At 39.1% G+C, this 16,980-nt stretch overlaps 2 long non-coding RNA genes across 2 annotated transcripts; both read right to left on the bottom strand.

Annotated features, from left to right (window-relative positions):
• Nucleotides 1–787: 787 nt before the first annotated feature.
• Nucleotides 788–3,100, bottom strand: LOC120572018. The gene is made up of 2 exons (XR_005641340.1): nucleotides 3,051–3,100; nucleotides 788–1,952 (listed from the first exon to the last, which is right to left on the bottom strand). It is a non-coding gene; the product is annotated as an uncharacterized LOC120572018 (long non-coding RNA).
• Nucleotides 3,101–4,495: 1,395 nt separating this feature from the next.
• LOC120572017 lies at nucleotides 4,496–8,330 on the bottom strand. The gene is made up of 4 exons (XR_005641339.1): nucleotides 8,245–8,330; nucleotides 7,353–7,438; nucleotides 5,902–5,978; nucleotides 4,496–4,663 (listed from the first exon to the last, which is right to left on the bottom strand). It is a non-coding gene; the product is annotated as an uncharacterized LOC120572017 (long non-coding RNA).
• Nucleotides 8,331–16,980: the final 8,650 nt, after the last annotated feature.

Genomic DNA, 16,980 nt, shown 5'->3' with positions numbered 1-16,980 from the left:
TGCAGCTACAGCTTCAGTCTCTAGAGAAATGGAGTTTGTAATTGCCAATTTAATACAGTATCAAAAACAGAATGATTTCTTAGCACACTCTTTAACTGCTTGCCTTTTATGTCTTCAGCTGTCCTATCAAAATAAAGGCCGAAAAATCATCATTATTATTATTTTTAAATCGAAGTCATTTAAAAATTAAATCGCAAACAGGGTGAATCGAGATTGCGATTTTATAATGATTAATCGTGCAGGCCTAATACAATTCCTTTCAGTTTTGTCTTTTCATGGGATTTATTGACAGTAAGAAAAAATCTAGACTATCGCCAGACTTATCCTTCAGGGTTGAATAAGTTTACAAGGAATGGTACAGCAAAGAAATACCACAGCTGGTTCAAGGAAAATTCCCCACAAGTGTAGCCTTTACAGTTGTGTAATTATTGTTCAACAACATTTGCAATAAAAATGTTTCCTTAGCAGCCAGGCAGCTAATGTACACTGTAAGCCCGGATAAGTTGAATTCACTTAAAAAATTTGAGGAAACCGGTTGCCTTAAAAATGTTAAGTAATGGGTTATGAAAACTTGAGTGCATTTAACTTAAATGCGTGAAAGGATGGAATTATTATTTTAAGTTCAAAACACTGAATGCCAAGTTGATTTCACTTACAATCTCCTGTAATATCAATTTCCGTGTCACATGAACTCCACTTACTATTTTAAGTTAAAGTAACTAAACCTTTGTATTCATTGAATGTGCTAAACTACAACATATAAATTAAGACATACGCAATACAAAAGTCAATTTTTTACTGTTTTATTTGAAAACAGAATTAAATTACAGGTTGTTGTCCCCTGCTTTAACAACCTTGAATCATAAGCCTGAAACAGTGGCAAAATGTGTGTCATTCATGCCCTGAACACTGCATAAAACATTAAGTCTAGCACCATCATGCCTCTATTCTAACAAAACACTTACATGCTCAAGCATGTGTACATCATTATCACATTATTATTATCACACAAATCACATTAAAACTGTATTATAGCCTACACTCCTGTTAGGGGAAAATTTTAACTTTTTTTTTTAACATTCCCATTTATAGGACTAAACATTAGGGCTGCTCCCTTTTAGTTGATTAATCGGTCGTTTTGGTCTTAGTCAATTTAGATTTCTTTAGTCCATTAGTCATGTTTGATGCTTTTTTCATGCTGAATGACTTATTTCCACGAAACATACAAGCACATCTCTGATAAACACAAGAATTAAAGTGGTGCTTTTGCATGACTCTTTGCAGAGAAACTCAGATTTACAGATCTGCCGATTAATTCAACTAATCGATACAACTGAATGACTGTTAGTCGACTAAGTATTTCTTCAATCGAGCACAGCCCTACTAAACATGACTAAAATATCTTGAAAATCCAAAATGCACCAAGACATCTGCCTTTTAGTTGGTAATGTAACTAAAATACCCAACTCATTTGAAATAAAATTTTATCAAAGCCTGTCATGGAATCTTGTGCAAAAATCAGGGCCATTACCATAGGACACATGTACCCCAAACCGTACACAACAGTAAACATGTTTTCATAAAAGTACAACGTTACAAACTGGGCCAAACAAACCTGGAACAGTAGTAGAGACATTTCTAACCCCGTTTTATGCTTCCAGCTGATTTTTCAAAGTTTGAATTTTGGGTACCAGCTCACTTCTACCCAGTTTGAGCATTACTTGCTGAATAAAGTTGAAAGTGTTTTTCATGCACTTGGGGTAGTCCAGGTGCAGGGCATAGATCAGTCCGAAAAGGACACAGAAGGCCTGAGGCAGGTTGGCCAGTTCATCCATTACCACAGACCCTTCCAAGATGATCCCTACTCTGGATGGGTTGAGCTGGGTATTTTCTTGACCAAGGCAGAGAATTCCCACTGGAGTGTCACTGTACGAGTCCTTGTCAGTTACATCCTAACAGTGGAAAAAACATTTTGACAAGGACATAAAACATGCCAGTTAGACAATGGTGTTTTGTCCACCAAAAATAACCTGTGACGGTTTATAATGAAAAGCATTGTACAATATAAACCACACTGAAAGTAATTTATATTAAAAGGACGATACCAGTCTTGAATTTTTATCAAATGCCATATTCGGATCTGTACAGGTTGCAACACTTTGCCCCAAATATGGAGTTTACCCACTTTCAATCACAGTCGTGCTGAAACTATTTTTTTTTTTTTTAATTTTTTTTTTTTTATAATGACTCTCAGTCCCTTTCATCTTAATTGCTTTTATTTTTTATTTATTTTTTTAACTTTACCACTTGAAAGTAACACACAATAAGTTAGTTCATGACTGGAGCAACCATAATCTAACAAGTGCAATCAGAACTCCCCATTTGAGTTAAAGACCCAAAAACATTTTCACAAGTTCCAACTGGTGACAGTAAAGTCAAAAAACTAATTGGGCAAATGTAAAAGGATTCATACAACCTTAGTTATTGGGAGCAATTTTCTACTTCTTTTCAATAGGACTGGGACTGAAAGTGGGTAAGCTATCTTTGTTCAGCCATAAAATAGAGACTTAATGGAGACACTGATGCTGATCAAATAATTCTGAAAATGAATGGCAGTGTTCACTAGGGTTGGGCATTGAGAACAAATTCCTACTTGGAATCGTTTCAAAAATTACGATTCCAGTGTAATCGTTTCTTTATTGGAATCGTTTGGAGGATTTGGTTTCAAATCTGATCATGGGTTCCAAATTTAACATGCGCAAGTTTTGGTTTCCGGTGCTATTTTACATTGAAAAAGCCCCGTCAAAGTGCAACCCACCTTTGAATCAAAATAAAACTTTCCTCTTATTTGTGAAATAAGCATGTGACCCGTTTCAACTCCACCACTCAAACAATCGGAATCGATAAGAACCAGAATTGAAAGGAAGAATCGAAATTGGAATCAGAATCGTTAATATCCAAACAATGCCCAACCCTAGTATTCATTAACAGCTAAACATTAGACAAAAGGAGCATGCAACTGAACCATTTACAAAAAAAATTAAACTTACAGAGCATGTCTTGAAGAAGGCAGAAGAATCATCCGCCAAGATGACAGGCAGTCCCCGAAGACATAGGCACCTGATGTCTGTTGGCTCAGTGGTCTGCAAGATAGTGGACACAAGAGTCAAAACATATCTTGCTAAGGATACTCTCATGTATTTATCAAATTAATTCCAGAAATTCCACACAATGTTTATGTACAAGAGGACAAAAGGAGAGCAAAATGGAGAGGACAAAAAAGAAAATTAGGTAATGAAGAGAGGAAAGGAGACAATTAAGGAAGGGAAATGAGATGGGAAGAGAAAGAAAGAAAGAGACAGAAAGAAAGAGAAGATAAAGAGCAGAGAAGAAAGAAAAGACAAAAGAGATGAACAGAGAAAGGAAAGAGGTAGTAGATTAATGTAGTCAAACCCACCTTTGTCTGACGTAAAAAGCGTCAACCCAAAGCTGCCGGTCAGGCCTTTCTTCTTCCTAAAGAGGTCCATCAGCCTTGGAGAGAAACGGTCAAGTTCATCAAAGAAATTCTCTTGCAGACTTTTCCCCACCACTCTGGTGAACTCGTAACAAACCTGAAACAAAACATGTATTGCATAAGAAGCTAAAAACAATCTATGAAAAAAATTGTATTCAACATTACAGTGACACATACGTCTTTTTTAAACACTCAACATACGTACCTGGCTTTCTGTGAAAAGAGCTGGCCATCGATGTAACATCTGGCTGATGGCAGGCTTGTTTTGGACAACTTCTTTTCTCCGGCGTAAACGTCAGGTCCATTTCTTTCTTCACAAAGGGACCCATTTGGTTTTGTCTTCATCATTTCATTGACCAAAACCTGGCGAGCGCTTCCAGGTTGTGGTCATCCCTCCCCTCTGATATTCAGGTAGGAAATTTATTTCCCCTTTCCTTGCCTTTATGCATTTGGTGAGGAGGTTCGCCATTTTCAGTGTACCTTCCACGTTAACACCATTGACAGTGACATCAACTCGTCCAAGCTGGCCATTTTGGTTCTATAATTACCCATCTTGAACTTCAACTGTTCTTCCATCCATTCCCCGGAGGATGACCCTGATTCTTTGAGACACGGGTGGGTTTGTACTAACTTTGCAACGGCTCAAAATCTTCCTTTGCTGGGTATGCTTTAAATGATACATGGTTCCAGCCAGTTTCTAGCAGATACATGTTTCAACTCTTTTGTCACCTTAAGATAGGTTCCACCCTGAGATACAACAGGTTACCTTGACGGATGTACCAACATCAACCGAAAATTTGGGAACGTCAAATACCTCTGGCCACAAAACCTGCCAGAGAGACTGGACAGGATCTCTGTGTCGCCTGGCTGCTTGTGTCACTATATGGTTCAGTGTCTCCTGGATTGGTACAATCAATCATAGGAGTTTTGATTGTTGGCTTCTGGGAGCTCAGAGAGATTGGTGAGGTTACACTGTGCATTGTTAAATTCAGGATCTTGGTACTGTAAGGTGAAACTATAGTTCGCTTGGAGAGTGCCTTTGAGCCAGCCAATCAAATCGTCAAGTGTGTCAGGTCGTTTTGTGGTCATCTTTCTTATATCTCCCTCTGAGACAATAACCCTCATGGTTATATTCTGTTGCTCAGCCATCTGGGAAAACATGATAAAAGACAGTTATTTAGCAAATAACATATCGCTCTCAGTGTTACCATAAGTTCTCCTTGTACCCTATATGCTGATAATGGGAAGACATCATTCAAGTCTGACATCTGAACCACAACCAGAGAGGGGACCTCATTACAGACAAGTTGGTAAGATCTTAAATGCTCACAATACACGTGCTGTCATTTTGTGGCAAACAAACATAATTTCTGTGTTAACAGCCACAATCTTTTGAATCTGGGCAAATTCAGGGAGACCTGAGCATGAGCCAATAGAGAGCATCATGCCTGGATGATATTTGATTCCATCTACACAGACAGATGACGATTAAGAACCAACCCAGGCTCTGTAATGTTTCCGGACATTACTCTCTGAACGTCCAAAGGGAAAGAGGCAAGCAAAACTGGGGTAACCTTTGTCATCTCAACTGATGGTCTGAAAAAAGAGCTACAGTCAAGGTGGTAACTGACTGCTTTCTGGTGTTTGGTAGCAAGTGTCATGGCAACATTTTTGAAGTTTTGCACATTGCGAATTGCCTTTTTAAAGAACTTGTGCTTCCCCTCAAAGCGCATTGTCCAAACATCAGACAGGGGACCAAATTTTTTAACAAGCTGAGGGTAATGTTCCACAAAGTGATGCTTTGGCCTTAAACGAAAATCTGGAAATGTTGACAGCAGCAGCTGTCTGTGCTCTGCTATTTTACAGTCCAGAAAATGCAGTGTCTCCTCAGTATGCCTTGGTGCAACAGCTAGCTCAACCACATCTTTGAGAAGCATGACAATTTCCCAAGTGTTGTCACCCTCAGGGACACAGTGACCAATAAGAAATGGAAGGAGCCTTATGAGACACCAATTCTCATGGGCATTTCCACCAATGGTCCTTTTGGCGGAAAATCCCTTTCCAATAATCTGAGGTCTGTCTGTTTTGTCAGTAAATGTGTAGTTAAAGTACCTGATGGCCTGATTTAACATTTCTAGTGTGAAATACCCCTTGTCTATCAGGTCTTTAAGACAAAGGGACAACTCAGTTGGAACAATGCCTTCCAATATATCATGCAAGATGTCAGGAGGGTAACCAGTGACTGCATGAAAGTGCTCAAGATTCTCAGTTAAAGGACATGCTCTTTTCACACCATAAGTCTGACTCAATGCTGGGTCCTCTCTCACCTCCTGCACCTGCTTATCATGGGAGTCTTTGTCTCGGAGTTTAAAGAAACCAGAACATACCTCTTGGCGTTGTGTGTCACTCCTGCTTGCCGAACAGAATCTGCAGAACTTGTCAACAGTGAAGCTCTCCAGGAATCCTGCAAGGGAGTGGGCACCAAGATTATCAGCAGCAACATATAAGACTGTGCCTTTCACACTCTCACCTAGTTGTTCCAAGTAAACACCATTTTGCTCCAATGACTTAAGATCATAGATAAGAGGTTGCAGAACTTTAGCGTAACCACACTCTTTGACTGTTGAGGTATTGCACAGTAGTGCAAGTTGGATTGAGTTAAGGGTTGACCTATATTTTGCAGGTATGTTGGCAATGACCCAGTATATGGCACACATTTTATGTTTCAGCTTTGATGTTCCTAGAGGATTGGCTACTTCAAAGTCATCAATGTAAAGTCCAAGAGCAATTGTGAACTCATCCCTTGCAAGAAGAGAGTTTTCATTAAAGCACTGCCCATCTACATATGATCTATATTCCTGTGGGACATGGACTTTTTCTGACATGGCTTTATCTAATATGTCAGTTTTGTTCAGCAACTTCTGGAGCATGGGAACAATAGGGACATATGCAAGTTTTTCCTTTTCACAATATTCAATGGGGTTCACAAGTGGAAACTCTCTACGTACATAGGCCGCTCTCCTTTTAGCAGTTCCTAGGGATCCATCTTTAGCACAAAATGCAATTATGTTACTTTCTGACACGACACTGGTAACCTCTCTCACAACTGTTTCGTTAATGTCAACATAATATTTCTTCAGTACGGCCCTCACTCTGTTATGCAGAAGTGGCTGTGACAGCTTATTGATTTGACAAAGCTGTTGTATCATTTCTTGCACAGCACTCTCTGGTATGTGTAGGACAGTTTGCATCTTTAACAGGAGAGATGCTAAGTTGTGCTCAAGCTGTTTTTCTAAATCACGAAGATCATTCTCACTGGCTTCTACACTGACATCTTCTAAATCGTCCATATCATCAGCATGTGACATTTGGTCTTGTGCGGCATCACTGTCATCGCTTACATTATCCAAACCAATGATTTCTGACTTGAACCTTTTCCAGTTCTGGTCCTGGTGTACTTTACTCTTGTGTGCTTTGAAAGTGGAGTAGATACTGGTTTCAAAGTTACAGTCTTTATATGGGCACCTGACTTTATGATTTACTTTTAAGTGTGCAGTACGCAGGTGAGTAAAGTAGTCGGTCTGAGAACAAGACTCGGCAAACCCACATGACAGACAGCTAAATTTAACTGGTGCATCTACATGTGGTTGCTGCTGATCAGGAATTTTGGTGTGAAGGCGGGACAAATGTACTTTTAGTGCATTAAGTGATTTAAATGTACATGGACATTCCTGATGTAAACAAGGAAAGGGCTCTGTTCTTGCATAACTTCCATGTTTTAGCCTATAATGTTTAAATAGCTGTGCTCTCTTTTCACAGTTAAGAGGGCAATACTTACACTTCCAAAGCATATTTTTCAGAGATTGGTATTCAGCTTGTTGCCAATTTCAGGATCTTGGGTTCAAAAGGATCTCTTCCCATGACCTGCAACACAATAAAACAAAGAAAATAAGAGACAAGGGAACTTATATAAGCTACAGTAGTCTATTGTAACAACATACCTGTATTTTCAAATTAGCTAACATTAAAGCCATAATGTCATTATTAGGGGTGTATTGCTAATATACTCAGTTTGCATAATCCGGTTGCAATTCACTTTCTCTTAAGAGGTTGAAGGTACAATAATCACTAAAGCGGAGCCTATGTCATGCATTAGACAATAATAAAATGAAGGGTCAAAGTTGTCATTCACATTTAATACTAGGAAAAAACAATCCAATGTGGTCACTAACACTCTTCCCACGAGTGTGTATCCCTCCTTCAGTGGATCGGGCGGTGTCACCAAGACGCTACAGGTGAAAAATGTCCAGTTGAACTGGTTACAACAACGGTTTTACACTACTCACAAAAGCCCCTCAAGTAAGAAAAAAAGTTAGTAACGTTACAACGTGGTTGCGCTCCCTTCGACCCCCCCCCCCCCCCAAATTAATGCGCGTGCCTCTCGTCCGTGGCGCCTTTTAATATGTCGAGAGGCGGTTCAAAGCGGGGCGGCGTCCGCCAAGACGCTACAGGTGAAAAATGTCCCGTTGACCTGGTTAAAATACTGTCTATGGTTAAAACGACAGTTTTCCAAGTTCACAAACAGCGTTTCAAGCAAGAAAGGCAAATTAGCGTCCCACTACTCACCAACATCCCCTTGTATCCACACACAAACACGGAAACATTAAGTTGACTGAGTCCTCAGCAGCAACGTTAGCTAAACAATGGAGAGCGAGATCAAAGCTACTTACCGTCTCTGGCGAGTTTTAGCAGCAACTGGACTGTCCGGTGCGCGGCGGCAAAGTGACGTCTTCTCAGCCAAAAGCATAGACAGTCAAGCGGACGGCACAGTGGCGGCTTTCACGTTCCCATCGTGCATTGCATGAAAGAGCGCGGGCGTCGTCACGGATACTCATGAGTAGGCCTACTGTAGTTGGTGTTTTTAAGACATACGGAAACAACAGAAATTGTGATTTCTCAGAAACTAAATGGAAATATATGGAAGCAACGGCCCTAACGTAACCATAATGTTAGTAATATAATTTATTTATGCACAAAACTCCCCGTGAGTTTGTGTTAATGAATAAAAATAGCCTATTATACAATACAATACAATAGCCTAGTAGCCTAATTTTGCTGTGATTACATACAACTCTGAAAAATAGCCTATGTTCAGATCTTGTGGCTTCGTTGTAACTTTATGTAGCCTAGAGAGATGGTCATGACAAAAACTTGGGAATTTTAAGCCATTTCACTTAAAGTTATTCACAGACTCAACTAGGTCTACAAATTAGTATACCATACTTACATTTGCTAGTAATGCAACCAAAACTTAATCGATTTGAATCATGTAAGTACATTATACTTTAAATGTTTGATTAGATATGAAATCCGGGTTTACAGTGTAGCAGGCTTCGGGCCAGGAGTTATAAAATGAAAGAACAACTACACAGAAATAGATGGAGGAATTAATCCGATGTAAAGGGATAGTAAGAATAGTTTCCAAGGACATTCATACTTTGTGAAACTTACAGCAGGAGTTTATTTTAATAGATTGAGTAAGGGGGAATTGAAACAAAACTAAAAACAGAGACGGTTTAGAACCTAGACCCCCCGACTCTGAGTAGCTTCCTGTATTTGTGTCACGTGGTCTCCGCCATGGCCACGCCTCTTTAGGAGACTAGCGGCAGGTCCGAGTGTATTGATACAAATGGGAGAAGTGAACGTGAACACAGATTATGAGTGATCCTTTCGCCCCCATAGTCACCAAAGTAAATATTGGACCCATTTCTCACAAGCCACATAGCTGCAGAATATTCTGACGCTAAAATGGCATTTTTCCGACGGACACATCAGGAGAAAATTTACTTTGTTTGAGACCTGTTTCCGTCTCAGGAGCAAACTCTCGCGAGATCTGGCAACACAGAGACGCTAACGTAGGCTAACATGGAGAAAGGAGGGGAGGTGTTACAGTATAAGAAGAGGATATAACAGCTACTGTAAGTCGGCTACGTGTGAGCTTGTGAAGAAGGGGCTGAAGAAGAGGATGAGGGGGGGGATATTAAGCAGCTTCATGCAGGGACATCCTAAGGAGATCATACAAATTTCATACATTTATTGCTTCGCTCTACTTAAAATTCAAAGCTCATCTCACTCCTGGTTGGCTCATGTAATCAGTGAACCTAAAATTACCATTCCCAACACACACACTGGAAAGCAATTAACTGCAGCTGTGGCATGTTGATGCTGACCACCAACAGTACATGACGCCAGCCAGATTAACACTCATGATGCCGAACTGGCCGGTGATGTTACTGGCCTTTTACGGGTTTCTCTCATCTAAACCTACTTTGTATCAACAACGTGTTCACAAACTGATTACCATTTCAGCAGGAAACCTAAAAGAGAGACTTGCCATACCAGTATGCATCCATCCAGCTACATTACAATTAAAGACCAAATTTAGATTACTGCGATACTTCAACTACAAACTAAAACTTTGAATGTACCGAGACAAAAAAATGCAGCTTCCAAATTAAAAGTAGGCCTATAGTGTGGAATATTAAACAGTATTACATTATTCATGTGTTAACCCGTAGGCTGTGTTTTAATATTGTAGCCAGTGCAGGTGGAGCCACTGCCTTAACACTGTTTTGAGATACAGCAATGGATTATATTTTAGGTTGTTTTATCTAGTGGTATTTTTGAACAGATAACGGACATATTTCTGAGAACGCGGGTGTGACATAGATTAAAAACAGGATTTAAAGGAGGAAGAGAAAAGAATTTCCTCCGGCTATGAGAGCTATGCGAAAGCCTCGAAAATACAGATAACGGACATGTTTCTGAAATATCACCTCTTAAAAAACATGGGTGTGACAATAGATTATCCACACAAGGACCATGTCTGTGAACTAGGTCAATAAGAAAGACAACGTCTGTGAACTTGTCAGATATTTCTGTGAACTTATCAAGAGACACACTGAACTGTCCCGGATTTAGCAAGGTTTACCGAGATTAAACTAAGCTTTGTAGCGACAGCTACATCGTAGTGAAAAGTAGAACTACTGCAATCTTGTAATGGGTAACAAAAACACCAAGTAACCGGAGCCAAAAGGAACTGTGGGCAGAGAAATGTTTATTATTATTCTTTTTTTTTTATAATTTTTACCTGCTCTTTAATGTTTTAATTTGTTTTGTTAATCGTTTTCTAACTGCTCTTTAATGTTTTATGTAAAGCACTTTGAATTGCCATGTTGCTGAAATCTGCTATACAAATAAAGCTGCCTTGCCTTGTGATATTATTCAAATGAAACCTCGGAAAATGGTACTGGAAAGTCCAGCAGTCAGATAAATGTAGAGGGGAAAAAAACTTTAAAAAACAATACTTAACTCTAGCCAAGTCGGAAATGCATAGGAACAAAGTTTCACAAGTATTCATTTGTTACTTATGGAGAGAGTGAATTTTATTGTGTTGTTACTTTAGCAAACTTACCAGCACATGAATACTTAATATCTTATCACTGCTTATGCTAGCCACTAGCTAGTTAAAAAAAAAGAAAAAAGAAAGTGACCAGAAGCTAACGTAGGTAGCTACTTTATTTAAACTTGCCAGGACTCAACAGGTAATGGGAACCACGTTCCACTGCTAATGCTAGCCTCTAGCTAGTTTGCAAATGCTATACAACGGCAACACAAATCAGTGCCAAGAAGCTAACCTGTACAGCTGCTTTATTTACCAAACTTACCAGCACTTAATTAGAAATACTGAATATTTTAACACTCCTAACGCTCGCCACTAGCTAGTTTAAAAATCAGCAACATGTACAAAACAATGATAGGAAGCTAACTGGGTAGCTGGTTAACACGATGATATAAAACACAAATGATGCATCTGTGTTGGAAAAAGAAAAAAAAAACGTTTCAATCTTAATCATGTTATTTGTCTTTGAGATTCTGTATTGGCAGTTTTGCTTCATCAATGGCAATTTTGGTTCGTATACAACCCCAAAATGCATTCGACTTGAAATGCACAACTTCAGTGCATGGATTTCTATTTTGTAAGCATTTTGTAGCATTCAAATAATTTATAGTAGTTTTTACTTATTTTGAAGTCATTGAAGCTGCTTGATACGCAGCAATAAGCATCATTTTTTATGAATAATTGTGCTTACTTTATTTTTCATTCTACCCCCTTTGGTTTCACTACATTGTATATTTTTTTACAAATGAAACACGTATTTAAAAAGATCTCTACAGGGGTCAATAAAGCATCGCACTATTGTTCCAGTATTTTACAGCACTATCCTGTTCCAAATCTTCCTGTATGCCATATATTATCACTGAGGAGCAGCACTACAGTCACTAATCTGCTCTGCCGGACCGAGAAAGTGAATTATTTACCTCACACACAAGATAATCACGCTGGATCCTCTCTAATCTGGACGCTGCACACATCTTGAAGGCACACACACACACACACACACTCTCACTCACAAGGTCATTTTTATCAAAAGGTTAGAAAATAGAAAGTGTCGGCTCTGGAACCTTGAAAACAAACACTAAAGAGAAAGACTTATTAAATGATGGAAGGTAGGAAACAACAACTTGGATATTAGTTTTAGCATTTACTGCTCCATAATGTTTTTGTGTCACTGTGACAAATGTACCATCGTTTTATGCCTTACTTGTTCTTAAGCCTATTTTTGCGATCCAGTATGTTTTCTGGAATTTTCCATACCCATTTTTGTCTTTTCTTTTCAATATTTTTTTCTTTTCATTTATTACTTAAATAATTACTGTTCCAGTCAGCTGGTAGTTTTTTTTGTCATTCCACATGTGCCTCCTACATCGAGTTTCCTGCCTCAGCCCCTCACCTGATTCCGTCACTTGTCCACCAATATTCTCCTTAATCCCCGATCAGCTGCAGTGTAGCAGGTGTGGCCATACGCCACTGAGAGCCGACCATCTGGAGGCTTTTATTTCAGGTTCACCTCAGCCAAAGTGATCAGATGATCTTTCCCTCGATGCAGGGGAGTCATAGTCTATATCGACGAAGTTTCATTTACCAGATAGTTCCGGTGCCGCTGGAACTTCCGCCGGATGTCCCTCACTGTCCTCTTTCTTTGCGTTTACTTTAAACTCCGGTCAGATCGAGCAACATTAACCAGAACGTTTGAGCAACGTTACACGCTGAAAATGGCAAGTTTTAAGGAAACTTTGGATTGTGCAACAAGGCAGGCCTGCTTGGTTCATTTGGGGAATGACTGTATAGATTTACAAAGAATATGTTTACAAGACCAATTGGCGGGGATTTGCTATGGACAAAATACACACGACAATACACTGGTAAGAGCAAATTACGTTTAACCATGTATGCAACTAATTTAAATAGCTCACGTTACTGTATTGTGTGAACGGTTAACTTCATTTAATATTGTATGTGGCGTTTTCTGTTGCGGGGTGCAAATGTTCCACCAAAACAAGTTCCTGCTCTAGACTATTTTGAAGAGCTAAGCTTGCAGCGTCCGGAGCTTAGCGCCGCCCAAAACGATTGTGATCGGTTTAAAGAAATGCCAATAAACCATTCCTATCCAGGAATGTTGTGTGGAAGGGCCAGACCCTCCGCAGCAGCGCTGTGGAGATAGGTCTGGCAAGCTAGCTGGCAAACGATGTCTTTGATTGGACTTTAAAACCTGCAAACTGTCGGCCAATGCACGTTTGGCCACCCCCAGACTAATTTGTCCCTCGTGATGAGACAAAATAGCAGCGGACAAAACATTAGATCAATATGGAGCGATGAGAAGACTATAACCTTCCTCATTAATACATGGAACAAACATAGATGACAGCGTCTCGTTGCGCACTCTTCTTCAGCATTGGAGCCTGGAGAATTGGTGCCTCCAACTGTTTATCTTGGTGCAGCCAACTCTTAATATTTGCATAACGGCAGTGGATGGAAACTTCAACATCAATTCGCAATTTCTTTTACTGATTTTCTGGATATTGGAGTAAACCTTATTAGTGTCTGAATTTGGATCCAGTTACCCAAACTCAACACATCGGTGGCATCATGTGGTGTTGTATCAGGTGATACCCGACATTTAACACCTGTAGAAAACCCCTGCACATTACAGACATAACAGTAGCCGGGATGTGACAATCTGGGAGGCAAATATGATATAATCCCTACTTTTCTGGAGAGGTGACAGGTGTCAAGATGCCACTAGTGTGTGGGCTTACATAAAACAATGAATTGCATGTTGCCCTATACACATCCAAGAGAACCTCCATTGTTGATGATCAGCTGGGAAAATTCAAAGTGATTGGTCATCTTTATTGTCAATTCTGACATATGTAGCCTACAGGACATATAAAGGATTTTTCTCTCAGACCACAGTGTTGGTATGTATGTATGTATGTATGTATATATATATATATATATATATATACATACACACACACACACATATATATACACACATATACACATATATATATACATATACACACATATATATATACACATATATATACATATATATATACATACACATATATATATACACACATATATATATATACATACATATATACATATATATACACATATATACACACACACATACATACATACATACATACATACATACACATACATACATACACATTCTTATATATATATATACACATTCTTTTATATATATATATATATATATATATATATATATATATATATATATATATATATATATATATATATATATATACATATATATATATATATACACACACACACACACCTAAAGGATTATTAGGTACACCCTACTAATACCGTGTTTGACCCCTTCAGCCTTCAGAACTGCCTTAATTCTTCGTGGCATTGATTCAACAAAGTGCTGGAAGCATTCTTTAGAAATGTCGGCCCATATTGATAAGATAGAATCTTGCAGTTGATGGAGATTTATGAGATGCACATCCAGGGCACGAAGCTCCCGTTACACCACATCCTAAAGATGTTCTATTGAGTTGAGATCTGGTGACTGTGGGGGCCATTTTAGTACAGTGAACTCATTGTCATGTTCAAGAAACCAATTTTAAATGATTCGAGCTTTGTGACATGGTGCATTATCCTGCTGGAAGTAGCCATTAGAGGATGGGTACATGGTGGTCATAAAGGGATGGACATGGTCAGAAACAATGCTCAGGTAGGCTGTGGCATTTAAACAATGCCCAATTGGTACTAAGGGGCCTAAAATGTGCCATTACACCACCACCACCAGCCTGCCCAGTGGTAACAAGGCATGACAGATCCATGTTCTCATTCTGTTTACGCCAAATTCTGACTCTACCATCTGAATGTCTCAACAGAAATCAAGACTCATCAGACCAGGCAAAACTGTCTTCAACTGTCCAATTTTGGTGAGTTCGTGCAAATTGTAGCCTCATTTTCCTATTTTTAGTGGAGATGAGTGGTACCCGGTGGGGTCTTCTGCTGGTGTAGCCCATCCACCTCAAGGTTGTGCGTGTTGTGGCTTCACAAATGCTTTGCTGCATACCTCGGTTGTAACGAGTGGTTATTTGAGTCAAAGTTGATCTATCAGCTGAAATCAGTCGGCCCATTCTCCTCTGACCTCTAGCATCAACAAGGCATTTTCACCCAGAGGACTGCAGCATACTGGATGTTTTTCCTTTTTCAGATCATTCTTTGTAAACCCTAGAAATGGCTTTGCATGAAAATCCCAGTAACTGAGCAGATTGTGAAATAGTCAGACCAGCCCGTCTGGCACCAACAACCATGCCATGCTCAGAGTTGCTTAGATCACCTTTCATTCGTATTCTGGCATTAAGTTTGGAGTTCATGAGCTTGTGTACACCTGGACCACACCCCTAAATGCACTGAAGCAACTGCCATGTGATTGGTTGATTAGATAATTGCATTAACGAGAAATCTTACAGGTGTTCCGAATAATCCTTTATTTATTTATATTTATATATATATATATATATATATATTAAATGATATACTGTGCAGCCCTAACTTGTACCATAATTTATTCTGGTCTGCAAGGGATTTATGTTGAAATGTTAACTTTATAGTACCCTACTTGTATTTACCCTGTATTTATCTGTTTTTTTTGTTGAATTGTAAATGTAGTACTTGTACCCCTTATGTACATATTTTGTTTTGTGTCAGCACTAGGAAAGCGTTTATTTAAAATGTGTCTGAATAATCCTATAGTGGATTGGCTGTGTAAGCTGGCAGACACGAAAATAAACCATTCGTTTATACAAAAATTTTTTACTTTTGAAATATTTACCATTAGGCTGGGGTTCGGGGGGGAACATAACAAGGTACAAATAGAGAACAAAAAACTGTAATAACAAATATAGTGCAAATAGAGATGAAAAGTGCAGGTAATATGCCATCCACACAATGAGTAATTAGCAGCCGTTTTTTGTAGACTGTACAAAGTGGCTAATGTTGAGTGTAGGCGTGTGTGCTTATATGTTTGTATAAAGAAAGATCTTAGGGCTGGTGCTGTGTGGCTGTGTTGTTACAGTCCAGATTTTGTGGAGGCAGAGAGGAGACAGTTCAGCATCCTGACAGCCTGATGTATAAAGCTGTTACCCAGTCTGGTTTATACATCAGGCTGTCAGGACGGGGTTTAGAGAAGCTGTCCTCTTCCTCAACAGCTACTGCAAGGCTGTTTTTGAGCAACACACTTAACACCAACATTCAAATTGTCAAATCGTAAACAAAGGATTTAAGCAGCTGTATGGTGGCCCTGAAGTGCAAATCACAACAGCAAACAGGAAAACATTTCAACAATTAATAAAACACAACAGCAAATAGGAAAACACGACAGCAAATATGAAAACACTTCATATACACCTCTCCTTTCTGTTAAAAAACAGACAGTCCGCCTGTCCAATCAGGAGGGTCCGTCCTCTGCTAGATAGACCCTACCTTTTCCAGTAGAAGTTAATGCCGTTGTGTTTTATGATTTGTTGAAATGTTTTCCTATTTGCCGTTGTGTTTTATGATTTGCTGTTGCGTTTTTCTATTTGCTGTTGTGATTTGCACTTCAGGGCCACCGTACTGCCGATTTGAATACCTCTATCACAACTTAAGTAGGGCTGGGTATCGATACCGGTACCAATAACGTGACTTTGATACCGGTTCCTGAGCTTTTTTTTTTTTTATGCCAATTTCATAAAATCCATAAAAATAGGAAAATAAATCATAACAATACACATTAACATTACGGCACAAATCTTTTTCTTTTTCAGCTCCCAACTACGTGAGCCCCTTCTCTGTCCGACTTTTAACTTTAGACAGCCTATCAGCAGCATTATTACATCTTGGTAGAAGCATGCTGCATGCTTAATGGCTCACTGACGCTGATGAGATTTACTCCTTAGGAATTCAAATTTGGTATTGAATGACGAGGCATTTTTCGATACTCAATACTAAGGACGTCATT

This window comes from Perca fluviatilis, chromosome 13 (assembly GCF_010015445.1).
Source record: "Perca fluviatilis chromosome 13, GENO_Pfluv_1.0, whole genome shotgun sequence".
In the NCBI taxonomy this organism is placed as follows: Eukaryota; Metazoa; Chordata; class Actinopteri; order Perciformes; family Percidae; genus Perca; species Perca fluviatilis.
Note: the sequence above shows the minus strand (reverse complement) of the source record. Positions and strands in the feature narration are given on the sequence as shown.